Below are 18,254 nucleotides of genomic sequence, written 5' to 3'. Positions count from 1 at the left end.
ATCATAACCAGCAAACCATAATCTTGTCTTAGACACTTCATTTGACCCCCTTTATACAATATTTGGTGCCACTACAGGACCTTGGTTGCAACAATGATATATACGGTCCCAGATAATGTCAATAATGTCACAGAAGCCCACACCACTGCAGAGGGCAAATGCCCATCTACCTTTTTTCCTTTTCTCTCCCCTCATCTGTCCTGCCCAGCGAAATCTCCCTTAGTCTCATGAACCCCATTTGCCAGCTCAAAAATGGCAGCTGGCAGCATGATGCAGCCACAGCCTCCACTCCTCCCCACCCATCCCGTAGCAGAGTTGAATAATGAAAACATTCATCTGTGTACAATTCACCTGTGTATTGAGACAGTGATTACAGGAAAAGACATTTGGCTAGTAGTCTCAGTCTACATAGAGTAAACATGGGCATTGAATGCCCATAAAGGTACAAAGACTACAGCTCCCTAATGAGGTATAATTGTCCTGTAACATGCATTCTCGCAGAAAAAGAGTTAACCTGAGGGATAGCAAAGCCCTTATTGGCTTTTCACAGGCTTACACACAGAAAGACTATGAACAGTAACTGCTTCAGACACTCAGGGCAGAACCCTTTCTATTTTTCTCTGTACTTTCACCATGTCTGCAGGGGAAGATAAAACAGAATTTGAGACTGAGCAATTTCTCAGTTTTGGTCTGGACACTATGGGGGATAGCTGCATGTTCAATCCTCCTGCTATACCTTGCAACGTACCTTCCACCCCTGAAGTATTTCTGGGGGGACCATCTTGGGGAAGAACTTCACAGCATCTCATTGGTCTACCTTTCCCTTTTCAAATAAGGTCGTTCTCTGCCTCCTAGTCACCCTCCTCAGCATACGATAATTGACAGTCAGAACAGCCTAAAAGGGAGGGATGTAGAGGGGATTACCAATCAGCTCAGCTCCACATGCCTCTTGCTAAACTCTCCAACACAGCATAAGGGAAACAGCTACTCAAACCAGGAATGTAATTCCCACCATGGCCCTGTTCTCCAAGGCACGATGGCAAATCCCAAAAGCATATACTGTGCAGACATAAATCACAATACAGCCCTCCTCATGCATACACCACTTGTCATCTCTGAAGTCCCATCCCCAGCCCAAGACTGGGAAGAATCTCATAGCAGGAGAGTCAGAAATGCATATAAAATACTACCCTGGCCTCTCTGGAATATGAGCAATAGCTGCTTGTGTTTTCTCCCTACTCCCACAGCCACAGGGTCCCAAAGAAAAATGAGAATAGAAAGGTGGAGGCTGCACTTAAGGATGGAAAGGAAGAAAAAACAAACAAACTACTCTAGATGTCTGCAGAAGCCTGACCCTCAAGGACAAGGCCTTTATTAATGCCTGAGCAGCTGGCTAACTTGCGGGGGTATAAATGGAAAACTTGGGAGGAAGCGTTCAAGGACCTCATTGCAGGGTCCCAAAGAAAAATGAGAATAGAAAGGTGGAGGCTGCACTTAAGGATGGAAAGGAAGAAAAAACAAACAAACTACTCTAGATGGAGCGCTCTAGATAGATCACTGGAATGGCGAAGGACAGTGTCAGAGCGGTTAGGAATAGTGTTGCTGTGTCAAGACAGTTGAGAAAGACAGGGAGATGCCTAGAATCCTAGAAGATCAGGGTTGGAAGAGACCTCAGGAGGTCATCTCGTCCAACCCCCGGCTCAAAGCAGGACCAACCCAGAGCAGAGGCAACACAGCGCCAAAATGCTGCTATTAGAGCAGTGGGCAATGCCGTGCCCTAAACCAGGACTCAGCCACGTTCTGCAGGCCCTGGACAAAAGAGGGTCCTGGGAATACCAGCAGCTGCTCTCAGAGGTCATTCCTTTCACAGACCCAAGCTTGGGGCAGTGAGAAAGGCTGCACCTGGGACCCCAGCTCTTTGGAGCCATCCAGCACCCCTAAGATATTCAAGCCACACGAGTCGATCGCAGTAGGCCCAAGAAGAGGCAGAGAAGAGGCGGTGACTTGAATCCCCCACCCTTTTTTGTGTTCTGCCCTCCACTGCACTGTGTCACTTTGAATTTTTGTTTCCCTATGGTTTTAATTGCAGGTTTATTCCTGTTTGCTATATAATAAAGTGTTTCATAATTGAAAAACCTGTTACATTCATTTATAAAGAGCCATCAATGTATTCCATACAGAAAATCCATAGGTTTTCAATCATTCATAGGGTTTTACACAAGTATCTAGGCACAGACACAGAGCAAAATAAGGATTGCCACAATATTCCACTTCCAGCACCCATAAACCACACCACACTGCTCACAATCCATCCCACCCCTTCACCCCCATGCCTGTGGGTTAGCAGCTGGATGTACAGCTGCACCTTTTAAGGCCTGAGACCCAAAGTAGGATCAGGAGACATCCCTGACACTATTGCCCTGGCTTTTTCCATGTTGAATTGGACACTTTGCTGGCTACTGAAAGGTCTCTGCACCTCAGCCTCTCACCTATCAATAAGGGTCTCTCGCTGGAGTAGAGTGTCCACACCTGAAATTAATGAGGAGTACCTAGTCCACTTTAAAATCACATCCTACAGTACTCCACACTAACTTCTCTGTGTAGTAGAGCCCAAAGATTATTGGGTTGTGACAGTTTGCAGTAGCTATATAAATTTACCATACTGAATATCCATCAAAAGAGCAACCCTACCGTAAAATTGAAATGCAGAGCACTGTCTTTCAATACATCTCCAAGCATAAAGCAGAACATAAGGACTGCATCACTCACAGTTCAGGTTTTAGACTAGACCAACACAAACACTTTGAAGCACATTCAAATAATCAGAAATGGCCATCTGAGTGTAAAACTTTAGAATCAGACCCTCAGCCGGTGTAAATTAGCTGGTGTTAATTGACTTTACTGATTTCAGTGGCGCTATGCCATTTTAGACCAGCTGAAAATCTAGCCTTTAATACTGGGCCACAATGTGTTTGGTGAAGTGACTTCGTATCTTTTCAGCTTCTCTTCCTTAGCCAATCTCTGTTCTTTTAAAAATGTTTTGATTTATATGTTCCTCTAAAACACTTCTGAAGTGCACTCTGAAGTTTTTCACATTACTTAGCAAATGCCATTTTTCCATTGTTCCCAGGGGAGTTTAAGTGGCTGAATGGTAGGACACCTCTTTTATGTCTTCCCTTCTGAAAGTTCAGACAAATTAATTTTATGGCACAAAGTAGGTCAAGTGCTCAAACAAACAAGTTCCCAAGAAAGGAGTCTGCTCATCTAGCAACCAATATCGTAACTGGGAGAGAGAATGGAGGAAAAGCAAAGACCACAAACCACAGTGATGAGGAAGAAAGTTATAGTCAAGTCCTGAAATCCAGAATTCAGAGTGGGATTATTCTCCCAGGATCCCCATGAGGAAATGACCATCCAGAAGCAGAGCACTGAATGGGGAGTAATCTAGCTATGTGACAGTTCCCTTTCCCCCCTCTATCACCCCACTGTTTATGTTTCTGGGGATGCACATCTTGGAAGCAGATAGGCCAGGGAGTGGGAGGATGGGCAAGATGTGCATTGCTGCTCCCCACAACGCCCCTCCCCCCAAAAATGGAGACTCTGCCCACATGTCTGAAGTTGTCACCTCTGTGCCTTGGGACACCCTCCCTCCTGTAATTCAGGTGGGGTAATTCACTGCTGTGATTCCAGGGAGAGCAACAGGAGACTGATGTGGGGGTCACATCCAGGTGTTAGGATATAGATATTCAGGCCTGTCTGTAAAGGCCTATACTCTAAGAATTTAGGTGTATTCTTATCACTTGGCTAGTTCTAGAGGTATAAAAGAAAGAATCAAAATCACTGTCTGCTGGTGTAAGGGCCTTCTCTTACTGTGACAGTCTGAGGCCCTGTCCTTAGGCTAGGCCTTTGGCTAAGCAACAGAGGCAGCCATAAGCTGGGAAGCGACCGGTCACATCCTCACATTCCAAACTAGTCACATTGAAATAAGGTGCTATTGGGCTGTTAGGAATACAATCCCTGTCCTGATAATGCCTACTGCCTCCAGAGAAAGGGAAGTGCCTAGAAGATGTAAAAGGAAACTTAGTTTGATAGCATCCTGTCTGGCAAGAACTCACTTATCACTAGCTGAGATGTGAAATCCTCACTTCTGTATTGTTTTGTCATTATAGTTCCCACTTTGCTATTGTTTCTCTGTATAATCTCTGTCTGGTTCTGTGATTGTTCCTGTCTGCTGTATAATTAATATTTTGCTGGGTGTAAACTAATTAAGATGGTGGGATATAATTGGTTACATAATCATGTTACAATATGTTAGGATTGGTTAGTTAAATTTCAGGAACATGATTGGTTAAGGTATAGCAAAGCAGAACTCAAGCTTTTTGATAACAACTTCCTGGCCACTATGGATGTAGAAGCCCTCTACACCAACATTCCACACAAAGATGGACTACAAGCCATCAAGAACACTATCCCCGATAATGTCACGGCTAACCTGGTGGCTGAACTTTGTGACTTTGTCCTTACCCATAACTATTTTACATTTGGGGACAATGTATACCTTCAGATCAGCGGCACTGCTATGGGTACCCGCATGGCCCCACAGTATGCCAACATTTTTATGGCTGACTTAGAACAACGCTTCCTCAGCTCTCGTCCCCTAACGCCCCTACTCTACTTGCGCTATATTGATGACATCTTCATCATCTGGACCCATGGAAAAGAAGCCCTTGAGGAATTCCACCATGATTTCAACAATTTCCATCCCACCATCAACCTCAGCCTGGTCCAGTCCACACAAGAGATCCACTTCCTGGACACTACAGTGCTTATAAACGATGGTCACATAAACACCACCCTATACCGGAAACCTACTGACCGCTATTCCTACCTACATGCCTCCAGCTTTCACCCTGACCACACCACACGATCCATCGTCTACAGCCAAGCTCTGCGATACAACCGCATTTGCTCCAACCCCTCAGACAGAGACAGACACCAACAAGATCTCTATCAAGCATTCTTACAACTACAATGCCCACCTGCGGAAGTGAAGAAACAGATTGATAGAGCCAGAAGAGTTCCCAGAAGTCACCTACTACAGGACAGGCCTAACAAAGAAAATAACAGAACGCCACTAGCCGTCACCTTCAGCCCCCAACTAAAACCCCTCCAACGCATTATTAAGGATCTACAACCTATCCTGAAGGATGACCCAACACTCTCACAAATCTTGGGAGACAGGCCAGTCCTTGCCTACAGACAGCCCCCCAACCTGAAGCAAATACTCACCAACAACCACATACCACACAACAGAACCACTAACCCAGAAACCTATCCTTGCAACAAAGCCCGTTGCCAACTGTGCCCACATATCTATTCAGGGGACACCATCACAGGGCCTAATAACATCAGCCACACTATCAGAGGCTCGTTAACCTGCACATCCACCAATGTGATATATGCCATCATGTGCCAGCAATGCCCCTCTGCCATGTACATTGGTCAAACTGGACAGTCTCTACGTAAAAGAGTAAATGGACACAAATCAGATGTCAAGAATTATAACATTCATAAACCAGTCAGAGAACACTTCAATCTCTCTGGTCACGCGATTACAGACATGAAAGTCGCTATTTTACAACAAAAAAACTTCAAATCCAGACTCCAGCGATAAACTGCTGAACTGGAATTCATTTGCAAATTGGATACAATTAACTTAGGCTTGAATAGAGACTGGGAGTGTCTTAGTCATTATGCAAGGTAGCCTTTTCCCCTTGTTTTTTCCTACCCCCCCCCCAGACGTTCTTGTTAAACCCTGGATTTGTGCTGGAAATGGCCCACCTTGATTATCATACACAATGTAAGGAGAGTGGTCACTTTGGATAAGCTATTACCAGCAGGAGAGTGAGTTTGTGTGTGTGTGTGGGGGGGGGGCGAGAAAACCTGGATTTGTGCTGGAAATGGCCCAATTTGATTATCATACACATTGTAAGGAGAGTGATCACTTTAGATAAGCTATTACCAGCAGGAGAGTGGGGTGGGAGGAGGTATTTTTTCATGCTTTGTGTGTATATAATAAGATCTTCTAAACTTTCCACAGTATGCATCCGATGAAGTGAGCTGTAGCTCACGAAAGTTTATGCTCAAATAAATTGGTTAGTCTCTAAGGTGCCACAAGTACTCCTTTTCTTTTTGCAAATACAGACTAACACGGCTGTTACTCTGAAATCTAGCTCCATTGAAGTTAATGATAAAATTCCCATTTGAGGCCAGGATTTCACCCTGCAAATATAAAGTTTTGCTAGTACTAGATCAAACACAGGGGTCCTTAGTTTTTACTCTGTATTTAATAAGTCAAAAACACCCAAATATTCAATAAGAGTGTCAGGATTTGTCACATTCTCAGAAATGGGACCAAGATGCACAATGTCTGACTACAGAACTTATGCTTCTGGAGTTTGGACCAGTTTATTAATAGCATTACCATGGTGCCTAGAAGTCATGAAAAGAACACTAGTGTGCTAGGGTCTGTACAAACACAGAACTAGAAGACAGTGTCTGCCCAAAGAGCTTGCAATTTAAGGATAAGTCCAGAGACAGATGGATACAGACTGATGAGGGAATACAAGGAAACAATAAGACAATATTGGTCAGCGTAATAGGTTGTGGTCTCCTTACACAAGCAGCCCAGCCGTTTGGATTCCGGGATTTGGTTTGGGCCTATCCCTCAGAAGTTATTAGGTTTGACCTTGTTCACTTACACAGCAGTGGAGAGAACCATTCCCTGCACTGCAGGAATCACAGGGTGAAATTCTCTTGCCCTGTGTTATGCAGAAGGTCAGCCTAGATGGTCATAGCCTTCTGATGTTCAAGTCTATGAATCTAGTTGTTTTTCTAGCTTCCATTACTATTGTACCTGAGCTCTTCCCAAATAATAATGGAAGTGTTCCCACAACACCCGCATGAGGAAGGTGTTATTTTAACTATTATCATGTATTAGTATTATTAATTATAGCAATAAAACTGTGTCTGCTGTCCTGAAAGTAACACTGATTCATAGCTCTCTTCTTCTATTCTCTTTACTGGAATGGTAAACCATAGCAACGACTTCAATGACTCCATTCCATCCTGTCTCCTCTTCATGGTTAACTATTGAACATGTAGAGCTTGGTAGAATAATTGTTCTAGTGACAATGTGTTAAACTTCCCATAATGCAATCAGTGCAAAGAAGAATCTCTGCTCCTTGCAGTTTTAAATGTCAGTTTTGTTTCATTGGCAGGAAATTTCTTCAGTCTGTCAATTAGTAATATTTCACCCAATGTATAACCTCCTGCTTACTTCTTTCTTTGTATAATTATCATTAAATAAAGTCGAATCAAAGTATCCCTTGGATCCTCATTTATGTTTCGGTTTCTTGCTGAACATAATTATTTTTGTTTCTGACACTGACATACAATTCAATGCAATTCCCAGGCATAATAGGCATCTCATTTTGTGCCTTTCATGTCAAAATCTCAACCCTTCAGCAATATATAACCTGGAATAAAGCCACTGTACATTAGTACTGGTAGAAAAAATATAACTTACATTCAATAAAAAGTTTCAAACGAAACAAAAATTCCATGGAATGTTTCAAAGAAAATAGATGAAATGAAAAATTTCAGTTTGAAACTAAATAACTAAAATTTTAATTTCATTTTGTTTTGTGAAAACTAAAAACAAAAAGGATTTCAATTTTCATTTTGGGGGTTTTCCACCCTTTTTTTCTCCATTCACCCCTTTTCCCCCCTCTGGAAAAGGGGGGAAAGAAAAAAAACGTTCCATTTGATTTTTTGCATCAAAAAGTAAATTAAAAAAAAACTTTTCTTTTTGTTCAAAAATACCTTTTTTTAATTAAAAAAAGTATTTCACAAGAGAAGTTTGACCAGCCTTACTGTATTTTATGATCAGCAGAGTCATCTTAGGTGCTGAGTCAAGCTGAGCACCTACACCTCCCTCTTGGGTAGACTCAGCTTCTGTCAGGATCAAACTAAGGAGATGGCATATTCTACTTTCATCATTACTATCTTCTCTTATTTCCAAAGCTAGTTCCCCCTCCAATCTGTTGCAAATCTCCAACTGACCTCACTGGGACCAGGTACAACCTTTTGGAAAACACACATTGGTATAGATTATGACCCACATTTTCAAATTTGAGTGCCTAACATTAGGCACCTAAATCCATATTAAGGCATTTAAATAAATGGTCCATTTTTCAGAGATGCAGAACATCTACAGCTCCTGTTGATTTCACTGGGAGATGAGGTACCCGGTACCTTGGAGAAAGCTCAACAGCTCACAGGATACATCTGGATTTGCAGCCCAAACATGCACTAGGTTTTTGGCTACCATACTGCATTGCAAATCTTTGTCCAAATCTTTGACCAGTTTACTGATATAATCGAATTAGAAATTGGATATTGTAGTTATGTCTAAGACTAAGATTTAATCATGAGTATTTTTAGTAAAAATCATGGACAGGTCCTGGGAATAAACAAAAATTCACAGCTGGTGACCTGTCCATGACTTTTACTATAAATACCCCTGACTAAATCTTAGATGCTCTGGTGGGCCCAGCGGCACCACTGCTCTGGTGGAACTCTGGTCTAGGGACTGACTGCCCCTGACCACCCTCTGCTCCAAGGCCCCTGGGGACAGCCCCTCTGGGGCAGCCCCGGGACAGATGCTCTGGGACCACTGCTGCTCAGGCAGCCCCAGGGCCAGCTTCACTAGCTGCTGCTCCCAGGGCCAATTGCTTTATATTATCCTGCTGGGCCCTGCAGCCCCTTTTTTCACTGGCTGTGTCCCACACAGCCATTCTAGGCAGCTCGGAGGACCCTCTCCCCTGCCCTTTCCTGGGGTGGGGTGTGGCAAGGCCCCGAGGCCTCCAGCAGGGGGTCTCACGGCCTAGTTCATCCAGTCACAACAATAAACAGACAAAAATGATCTTGAAACGTGTCTATAAATCATAAATTAAGAGCCTGAAAAAGAAAAAAAAAGACTGACCATAACTTTATTAAACATTCCTTCAATCAATAAAAGTTTCTGCCCTGCTTCTGGTGTTAAGAATGACATTTAGAGCTTGCATGGAATGACCTGTATCAATGATATTTCTGCCTATTCCTGTTATTACTATCGAAAAAACAAAACAAAACATGTTCACTCTTATGACAAATTGTACAACATTGATTGTTTTCTTTCTTGTGTTAAAGACAAAAATGCATCTATAGCTAATTTATTTGGAAAATAAAGTAATAACTTGCAAACAATACAAGTAGCCACAGTAGCAACCCAAGATTAAAAAAAAAAATCTGATTTTGCAACCTTTTCCCATATAACTCAATATTACTCATGTTGAGATATTCCATTGAATTTAATGGAACTATTCACGTAAGTGAGCGCTGGGTGAATTCTTTTGGACAAAAATTTCTTTTTCCCCACCAAAATAAATATAAAAATAGATTCAGGTTAACTGAAACATTTGCAATTTCATGTCAAATTCAGCAAATTGTTTCAGTTGAACCCCCCCCGCAACAACAAAAAAAATTATTCTGACATTTTCAAAACAAAACGCTCATTTTTGTAATTTAAAACCAAAGTCTTTTGAATTTTCCTTCATTTTTTTAAAAGGGTAAAAAAAAGTTTCAAATGACACAGGTGTTTTATGTAGGGTCAAATAGAACATTTTGTTTGACCCATATTTATTAATTATTATTCTTACTTTTCAGTTTGCTAAAAAAATCATTTTGGGTAGACACAAAATATTTTGTTGCAGTTGTTTCATCAGCAAGACCTCCCCCGCCCCCGCATCAAAAAAAAAAAGTATTCACACATCTCTGAGTATGACCAGATCTAAAGCTTATTGTGGTCGATAGGAGCCTTCACATTGAATATTTGCATGAATAAGGGTTATAGGATTCATAGATTCATAGAATATCAGGGTTGGAAGGGACCTCAGGAGGTCATCTAGTCCAACCCCCTGCTCAAAGCAGGGCCAATCCCCAATTTTTGCCCCGATCCCTAAATGGCCCCCTCAAGGATTGAACTCGCAACCCTGGGATAGGGTCTTTGTTGTCATATTGCGTTGATTGCTATTGTATCTGTTTACCATTTACTATGCTGCATGCATCAGCTGATAAGATTTACCTGGTCATGGTCTTGTAGTGCCTACACAGGAAGGATGGTTCAGTGGTTAGTGCCCTGCTGTGAGCAAATAGGGTTCAATTCCTGTTCTTCCCCAAACATCCTGTATTACCCTGGACAAGTCACTTAATCTCTCTATGCCTCAGTTCCCCCCATATAAAATAGGGAGTAAAGAACTTCCCTCCTGAAGTAGCCTTTGCTGAGTGGCTCATTTCTGAAAGCTGCCACAGATACGGTGGGTCTGGAGGAGGCATTGGTGGCTTTGCTGATCAGTTCAGGGAGGGTGTTCCATGCGTAAGGTACTACACACTGAAGTGACTTCAATATAGACAACATCACAGAGAACAAACTGGTAAAATATATACTAAAACATTTTAAATATATGACAGCAACATAGTTATGTTAATCCTCCCATATGCTTGGTGCCTTTTCAGGGGTGGGAAAAGATAGCTTAACAACCCTGGCCACCTGTCAGGGATGGTCTAAGTTTCCTTGGTCCTGCTTAAGTGCAGGAGACTGGACTAGGTGACCTCTTGAGGTTCCTTCCAGCCCTACATTTCTATGATTTTATATATGGGCAACTGGTCCCCAAAGAGCAGGCCGTATGTAGAACTGGTTGCAACTGCTGTGACCAGGTGTTGGCCTTAACAAGCTACATAGAATCCAGCTACCAGTGAAAATTGAAAACAGCAACAGCATACCTTGACCTTTCTTCTGCATACAATATTCTACTGGACAAAAGTCTCCCGCTGAAGTTATTATTAGGTTTCCCATGCCAATCAATCATCAGACTCATCACTAAGATGCTGAGTAACAGAGGATTCACCATATGCCTTGATAAATCTGACAGCAAATCATGGAGACTGAACAACGGCCTGCCACAGGGATCCATTTGAGCACCTGCACTGTTCGATCTCTATACCAGTGACTTTCTGGTCATATCATCTTGTAAATTCATCGATGCAGATGACATTGTGCTAGCAATGCAAGTATCCACTTTGAAGGCCACAGGAAAGGTCATGAACAATGACATTCGGGCACTTCAAAGCTTGGTGACTGAAACCCAACACTTCAAAAATACTCATCTCTGCCTTCCACTTGAATAAGTGTGAGGCCAAAGTGCTGCCAACAGAAACAATGCCAACGCTCAGTGGTGGAATTATGGGACACTTGTGATGTCCCAAACAAAGACCTGATTGAAGATCCAACAAAAGAGGTTGTGGGATTCTGCCTTCCCTATAGGCAGTGGACTGCACTCAACCATCTTCGGACAACACATGGAAGGTATGGATATCTCCTCCACGAATGGAACACTGAAGAATCCCCAAATTGCGACTGTGGTGAGGTACAAACCATGTGACATATCGTGGACAACTTCCCCATTCACACTTACAGTACTGGCACAATGGGGAACCACTTAGCTACCCCAGAAGTATTAGAATAGCTTTCAAATCTCAAGATTTAATTATAATCTCAGCCTGTTGCTTTTCAAGAAAGAAGAAGAAGATGAAGACAAAGAAAAAAGAGGGATTTCTCATGTGTACACATACTTTCCATGACCTAGAGGCAGAATTGTAGAAACTTAAATAATGGGCAGATACTGCCCTCAGATGCTGGTGTGGTTTCCATTGACTTCAGTGAGAGATATATGCTCACATATTGTAAACTCCTCAGGGCAAGGACCATAGGGCAGATCATCAGGTAGTGTAAAGTGCCATCATTCCATTGCAGTCAGTGGAGTGATAACAATTTAAACCAGCTGAAGATCTATCCCCATATCTTCCTGTGTGTTTGTAAACCACATAGCACAACGAGGGCCCTAATCCTGACTGGAGGCCTCTGGACACTACCACAACACACACAATGAGAATATACACACCTCCAAGAGAAGGATTTGGCATTTAGTCAGATGACCAAGATGAGCATCAGTTGAAATTGCACTAAGTAGACTCGATAGGCAGAACACGGTCATCATTTTTAACAACTGGCCTTATAGGAAATTTTAATCATATTTCAAGAACCTTACAATCATCTGAAGAATGAAGAGAAAAGAAGTGGTGAGAATGGGGAAGAAAACCTTGTTTACAAACTGATTCTTGTAGTTATGACCAAGACTTCAACATGAAAGAAGATGAAAGAAAGGATATTACTGACTGATAAGAAGCCTCTCCCCCTTCTGTTTCCTTAGCTGTTTTCTAAACCAAATGAAGATGAAACACACCCCCACAGAGATTCTTAATTCCATGTCCACTTTTGCACCTAATCATTTTACATGGGGTCAGATAAACCTTAATTTTCTTTGAAGATGGTGAACTTGGAAGTGAGATGTACAAAAACCACTCTGCAGTGTATACGTCCATGTTGTTTCACCAACTTGACTTCCATCACGCGTCTGATGTTTAATTATTTTGCTCACAATCTCCATTGTCTAGTTACCTTTTCATTCAGCTGCTTCTATTTAAATCACGGCTGGAGGTCACAGTACCTCTTTCTAGGTCATTTACTTTGTGAAATTCTTTTTACAGCACTGTATATAAAATTATATATCAAAAAAAAACCCCAAAAAACACCCTATGGAAAGAGGCCATTTAGGGTCACCATTGTAACTTTGCCACACACCCCTTAGTAAAGAGAAGCATGTAACTGCACTTCTCTAGGACTGGACTAAATTGTGACTGAGACTCATAATCTGGTTACTACCTTGCTCTGGGAGATGGGTGCAGGAAGTAAACTGCAGTTGCCCTATACCTGGCATAGATTACATCCCCCTCTGTGCCGGCCAACACATTGGAGGAGGGCTGTCACACACAAAAGAAGGGGTGCCCACTCACCTCCACAGGTCTGGGGGAGTAACTAGCAGTGCCATGATAGTGATATTCACACTGCAAAACACAATACAGTTAGCTGGAATGGGGGACTAAGTGCCTCGTACCCTTCTAGTTCCCTGTAAAGGCATGTAACTCACTATCAATTTTGGCATATGACTGTAAATTTGAGAAGTCCAGAGATCTAGGGGTTCGTCTATACTGCACACTCCTTACAGCAGCATGGAGAGTACATGCCCGGGTATAAATAGCGCTGTAAATGGTGAGGCTCTGCTTACGTGAGTAAAGACACCCCTGAACCTTAGGGCATGTACTCTACATGGCTCTCTACACCGCCTCCCCCAAGCAGCACCACTGCTGTCTATACAGTATAGTGTCCCACTGCTTCCCCGCTCCTGGAGTCTTTCCATGCTTCAGGCTGAGCGGTGGGGAGAGAGCAGAGAGCAGCTTCAACAGCTCCCTGCTTCTGACGATTGTCCCCACCCCTGGGAGCTGCTGTAGCCTGTGTGTGGCTTCACATACCCTACATGCTGTGGTATGCAGTGTACATGTATTTTAGGATGAAATCCTGGCTCCAGTGAAATCAATGGGAACTTTGCTATTGACTTGAGGATGGGAGCTGAGATTTCACCCCTAATTCTAAACAAAAAAAAGCTCCCTCTATAACTACAGGGTAGAGAATTTCATAATAACTCACATTTGGAACAATGAAATTTCAATGAGTTTTTAACAGTTGTGATTTCAGACATTAATCCACTTCCCCATGATGGAGGTGTTTAGACTTTTGAGTGTTCACTCCACTGATTAAATATTTCTCAAGCTCTTTAAAAGGTCTGTTCATGTCACTCTTACAAGCAAAGCTATTTATTTCTTAACCACAAAATGTAGATGAGGAAAAGAATGAAGCTTCTGCGTGACAGAGAACAATGCCCATGTCATCGTGTTGCTGGCTTAAAATTATAATGAAAGTTAACATTTATAGAATTGCACATTCCACATTCAAAGTGCTGTACAGACATCAACTAAATCACATGTCACTAAGGGTCTGTTCCAAAGTCCATTCTTGTCGATGGACTTTTAAGGAAGTAGGTAGTCAGTCACCCAGGAGAAGCAGCAAAAAAATAGAACTGGCATAAAGAAGATACTATTAGAGAAGGGAAGAAGAGGAAAATAAAATCTACTGATGTACCAGATAGAGAGTATCAAGGGGAAAAATTATAATTAGTGAAAAGGGGAATTGTTGGAAAAGCAGTATTAGAAGAAAATAGATCCTGAAAACAGTAAATGAGAACCCCATGTGCACAGGACCTAAAGTATGTGAACAGAGAGAAGGAATGTTAGAACATCTATTGAAGGAATGCAATTCACAGGTGTCTAATGGACAAGTGAGGGCCACTGGGTGAAAAAAAAAACACTTGGGGATAAACTGGGTGGAAAGAGGTGTAGCTACATGAACATCGAATCTAAGGAGCACCACAATCACCAAAGTGAAGTAAAGGATAGGACAGCGAGAGTGGAGCTGGACATACAACCTAGGAGAGGAAAAGATGATTCTTCCCTAAAGTGACAGAATAGTGTTGAGTAATTTCTTTTTTTCTTGTTAATAATGATGCATTTGGTGTTAACTGCACAAAGTAAGGAAGGGTAGAGTATACAAGCTCACAATAGTTAATGAGTTGGTAACGTATAGTTTATTATTATAAGTAGTAAGAACTTGGTAATATTCTGTATTATTTATGCTCCTGTGACACTTTTGGATTTTCCCCTATAAAGTTCTAAACATTTTAAATGATCCCTGTTGTCTTGGTTTTTCTCTAATATTCCTCACAGCGTAACCTGGGTTACCACAAATGCAAACAGATCACAGACCGTTTAAGGGGGAGTTGCCAGTCTAAATCGGAAGAATTCTCCATGGGGAGTTCAGCAGAAGTGAGGCTGCTGGATGGATTTCAGCATGGAGAGGGCAGGGTCCTCGTGGATGAGTTTGGGAAGAGCATTCCATATAAAGGGGGGGGGACGACAGGTTGGACAACAATGCGAGGAGAGATGGTCGTGATGTTAAGGTGCTAAGATGGGGAGATAAGTTCCTGGCTTTGCCACTGGTATTCTGTGTGACCTTAGGCAAGTCACATCATATATCAGTGCGCCACTGCCCCATTTGTAAAATGGGGGTGGAACTATTTAGTTTCTCCCACTCTTTGTCTTGTCTGTTGAGTTTGTAAGCTCTTTGGGGCAGTGGCAGTCTACTGCAATTTGTTTGTATGGTGCCTGGTACAATGGTCACTACTGCAATATAAATAATTAGAAAAACATGAAAGACTGGGATTAGAAGTTAGTAATCCCAACCCTTTGACCACACCATTAGACCAGACTGCCGATGCAAAGTGATGCTGCTAATACTTACTGAATGGAGATGAATGTAAAGCGAGCTGAAATATATCCTCCTATTGATAAAAGCAGATGCATTTCTCTCTTACAGAAAAATCACCATCTAGCACTCCCTTTTATGTTTATATATACTGCCCCCCACACACCCTGACTCAGGTGTAAGTGACACATAGTGACTCATGAACTGCTATAAAAATATTATGCAGATGCTGGCCTTGTGGTAATGGAGAACAAGCCATCTACTTAAGTAAGTTCTTTAACAAAAGATTAACACTGTATTATCAGAATAGTTCAATTAACAGAGTCACCCAACACATGCAATACCCTCAATATTGCTATTCCACCACTCAACAAATAAAATAATCTCTTCAGCTCTATACAATGCTGTGTCACCACAGCAAGGACCTTGCAGCCTGTGCAGCATTAATAATATTAAGGAATCAATACTGTATAGTCTAACCAAACAGCTTGGAAAGATTCAGATTTCTACTGTGAAAGACTTTACCTAATACTGTTAAGTGTGGATGACACTAACCTATCATCCAGTAGCACAAGAACAAGAACAAAAAAATCAATTCTGCAGTAACATGAAGTCTCAGGTTTACCCATAAATCCTAATAACAGTTAGTATTAAGAGCAGAATCCTATCATTCATCAACCCCATTGGGTAAAATTCACCCCATGCAGATGGCCCACAGAAATCCTTGGTGCTATTTACATCCCTCTTAAACTCTACATGGCCTGTGGGATGGGACAAAACCAGCCCTCGGATTTAATTTTGGGCCCTGTGTTTAAATTTTGTACATATGAATCCTGGTGTCTAGTGCCTAAATAGAAATCAAAATACAGTAGAACCTCAGAGTTACGAACACCTCAGGAATGGAGGCTGTTTGTAATTCTGAAATGTTCATAACTCTGAACAAAATGTTATGGTTTTTCTTTCAAAAGTTTACAACTAAGCATTGACTTTATACATCTTTGAAAGTTTACTATGTAGAAGAAAAATGCTGCCTTTAACTATCTTAATTTAAATGAAACAAGCACAGAAAGAGTTTCCTTACCTTGTCAACTATTTTTTTTAACTTTCCCATTTTTTTTTAGTCGTTTACGTTTAACACAGTACTGTACAATATTTCCTTTTGGGGTGCCTCTGCTGCTGCCTGAGTGCACACTTCCAGTTCCAAATGCGGTGTGTGGTTGTCCGGTCAGTTTGTAGCTCCGGGATTCTCAACCCTGAGGTTCTGCTTTAAACAAACAATTGAGGAACGGACACAAAAAAGGCATAACTGATTTATTACTGTATTTCATGAAGCACAGAGACCTTTTCTACAGCAGCTGCATGTTATTCCAAGCCTTGGCACTATGTTCCAAAGTCCAGCTCGGTACTGCAGCCGCAAATTGGTTCCATCACTCCCCCCCTTCTTCTCTGCCAACTCACATCTCTTTCAGTGCCACCTTCAGCATATCTAATACTTATTTCATACAATGCTCATCTTAACCTTTCAAATCCATGGGGAGCTGTCTGTAGGTGACAAAATCACACAATAATTGCTTCACCTTTTATACAATTAAGGACCACAGCTGAACCGCTCTTATCTGAAGAGAAGGATGGGAAATGATATTGCTTTGTTTTAATGCCTCTCTCTTGTGCTTTCCGCTTCAGAATTTCTTCTGGGGTTTTATTTAAACCTATAAGAGAAAGGCATGGTATGTTGAGGGTCAAAGCAATTTTAACCTCCGAATGGAGGGCAGGGATAGTGGACTCAGCTCTGTCTGCAGTTCTGGAAAAAGGGAAGTTTTCCATTAGAAATATTAGCCCTTTCAGTGTTTTAGTTGTTTGGCTATAAAGTTTATGATATATTCCCTTTTGTTAGATGGATTTGTAGGACACTTACTCTTTTTCCACCTAACTACTCACCATAAGGGGCCTGATTCTCATTTACACTGACCCTTTCTGGCAGTGCAAAGGGGACTCAAATTTGTGGCTAAATTATGCTCACTTAAAGGCCACTTTATGCTACCACAGGGGCATAAAGAGTCCAGAATGTAAATGAGAATCAAGCTTAATCTGTTTTCTAATTTATGATACAACCCTTTGCATGATTGCCGTGGAAGGTCACACATCACCTCTGATAAAATAGATCTTGTAATGGCTACTGATATGTTCACAATGAGCTTAGTGGGAACTCTGTATTTGGAGAGCTTGCAGGGTTAGCCCAATGTGTAACACCTATTTCTGTCCACAGCCATCAGTATCTCATATTTCTCGTGGGGTACACCACAGTGCAAGCTTTGCTAGGCTAAAGGCAAGACCTGTACTGAGGCTAACTGCCTGAATGTGTATCTATTGAAGTTAATGGCTAAGCTCCCATTGATTTCAGTGGTGCAGAATCAGGCATTAAAGTTATCTAACCTGCCAGGCCCCTGAGCATTGTCCAACAGCCACCACCTGTTTTTAAATCAACTGATCAGAGAAATGTTTCCTTTATTCCCCCAAATGTGACATTTTCTCCCTAAGTTATGGCAGTCTGAGAAGGTGGGCAATATTCAGGCAATATTCATCCTTGGAGCAGCGACATATAGTATGGACACAACAATATCTTTGGGACTATTGTATCAACTTTCTAAATGTTATCTGTATCTCTTTGAATCAGGGATTGTATGCTGGCCTCACGGGGGAGGGTTACTGAGCTCCCTCCAGGAACCAAAGAAATCAGTGCAGAGCCTGGGACTGCTAGCCCACTCAGGAGAAGTAATACCCCCTGGGCACATTGCATATCCTGGTTCAGACCCGGGTCCAGGAGACAAAGAGAGAGATTGTGGTATGAAGGGCCAGCCTGAGCTGGCTGAGAGTTCTT

The 18,254-nt window shown here is 42.0% G+C and overlaps 1 long non-coding RNA gene across 1 annotated transcript in view; it reads right to left on the bottom strand.

Moving 5' to 3' along the window:
- The window catches only part of LOC141986007 (uncharacterized), a 30,696-nt gene extending 13,837 nt beyond the window's left edge, over positions 1 to 16,859 (bottom strand). Inside the window, exon 1 of the long non-coding RNA XR_012639099.1 lies at positions 16,458 to 16,859. This is a non-coding gene — a long non-coding RNA (uncharacterized LOC141986007). The remainder of the gene's footprint in view (positions 1 to 16,457) is intronic.
- Between the last annotated feature and the right edge of the window lie 1,395 nt (positions 16,860 to 18,254).

The sequence above is a fragment of the Natator depressus genome, chromosome 4 (assembly GCF_965152275.1).
Source record: "Natator depressus isolate rNatDep1 chromosome 4, rNatDep2.hap1, whole genome shotgun sequence".
NCBI lineage: Eukaryota > Metazoa > Chordata > Testudines > Cheloniidae > Natator > Natator depressus.
This window is presented reverse-complemented; position numbering and strand designations above follow the sequence as displayed.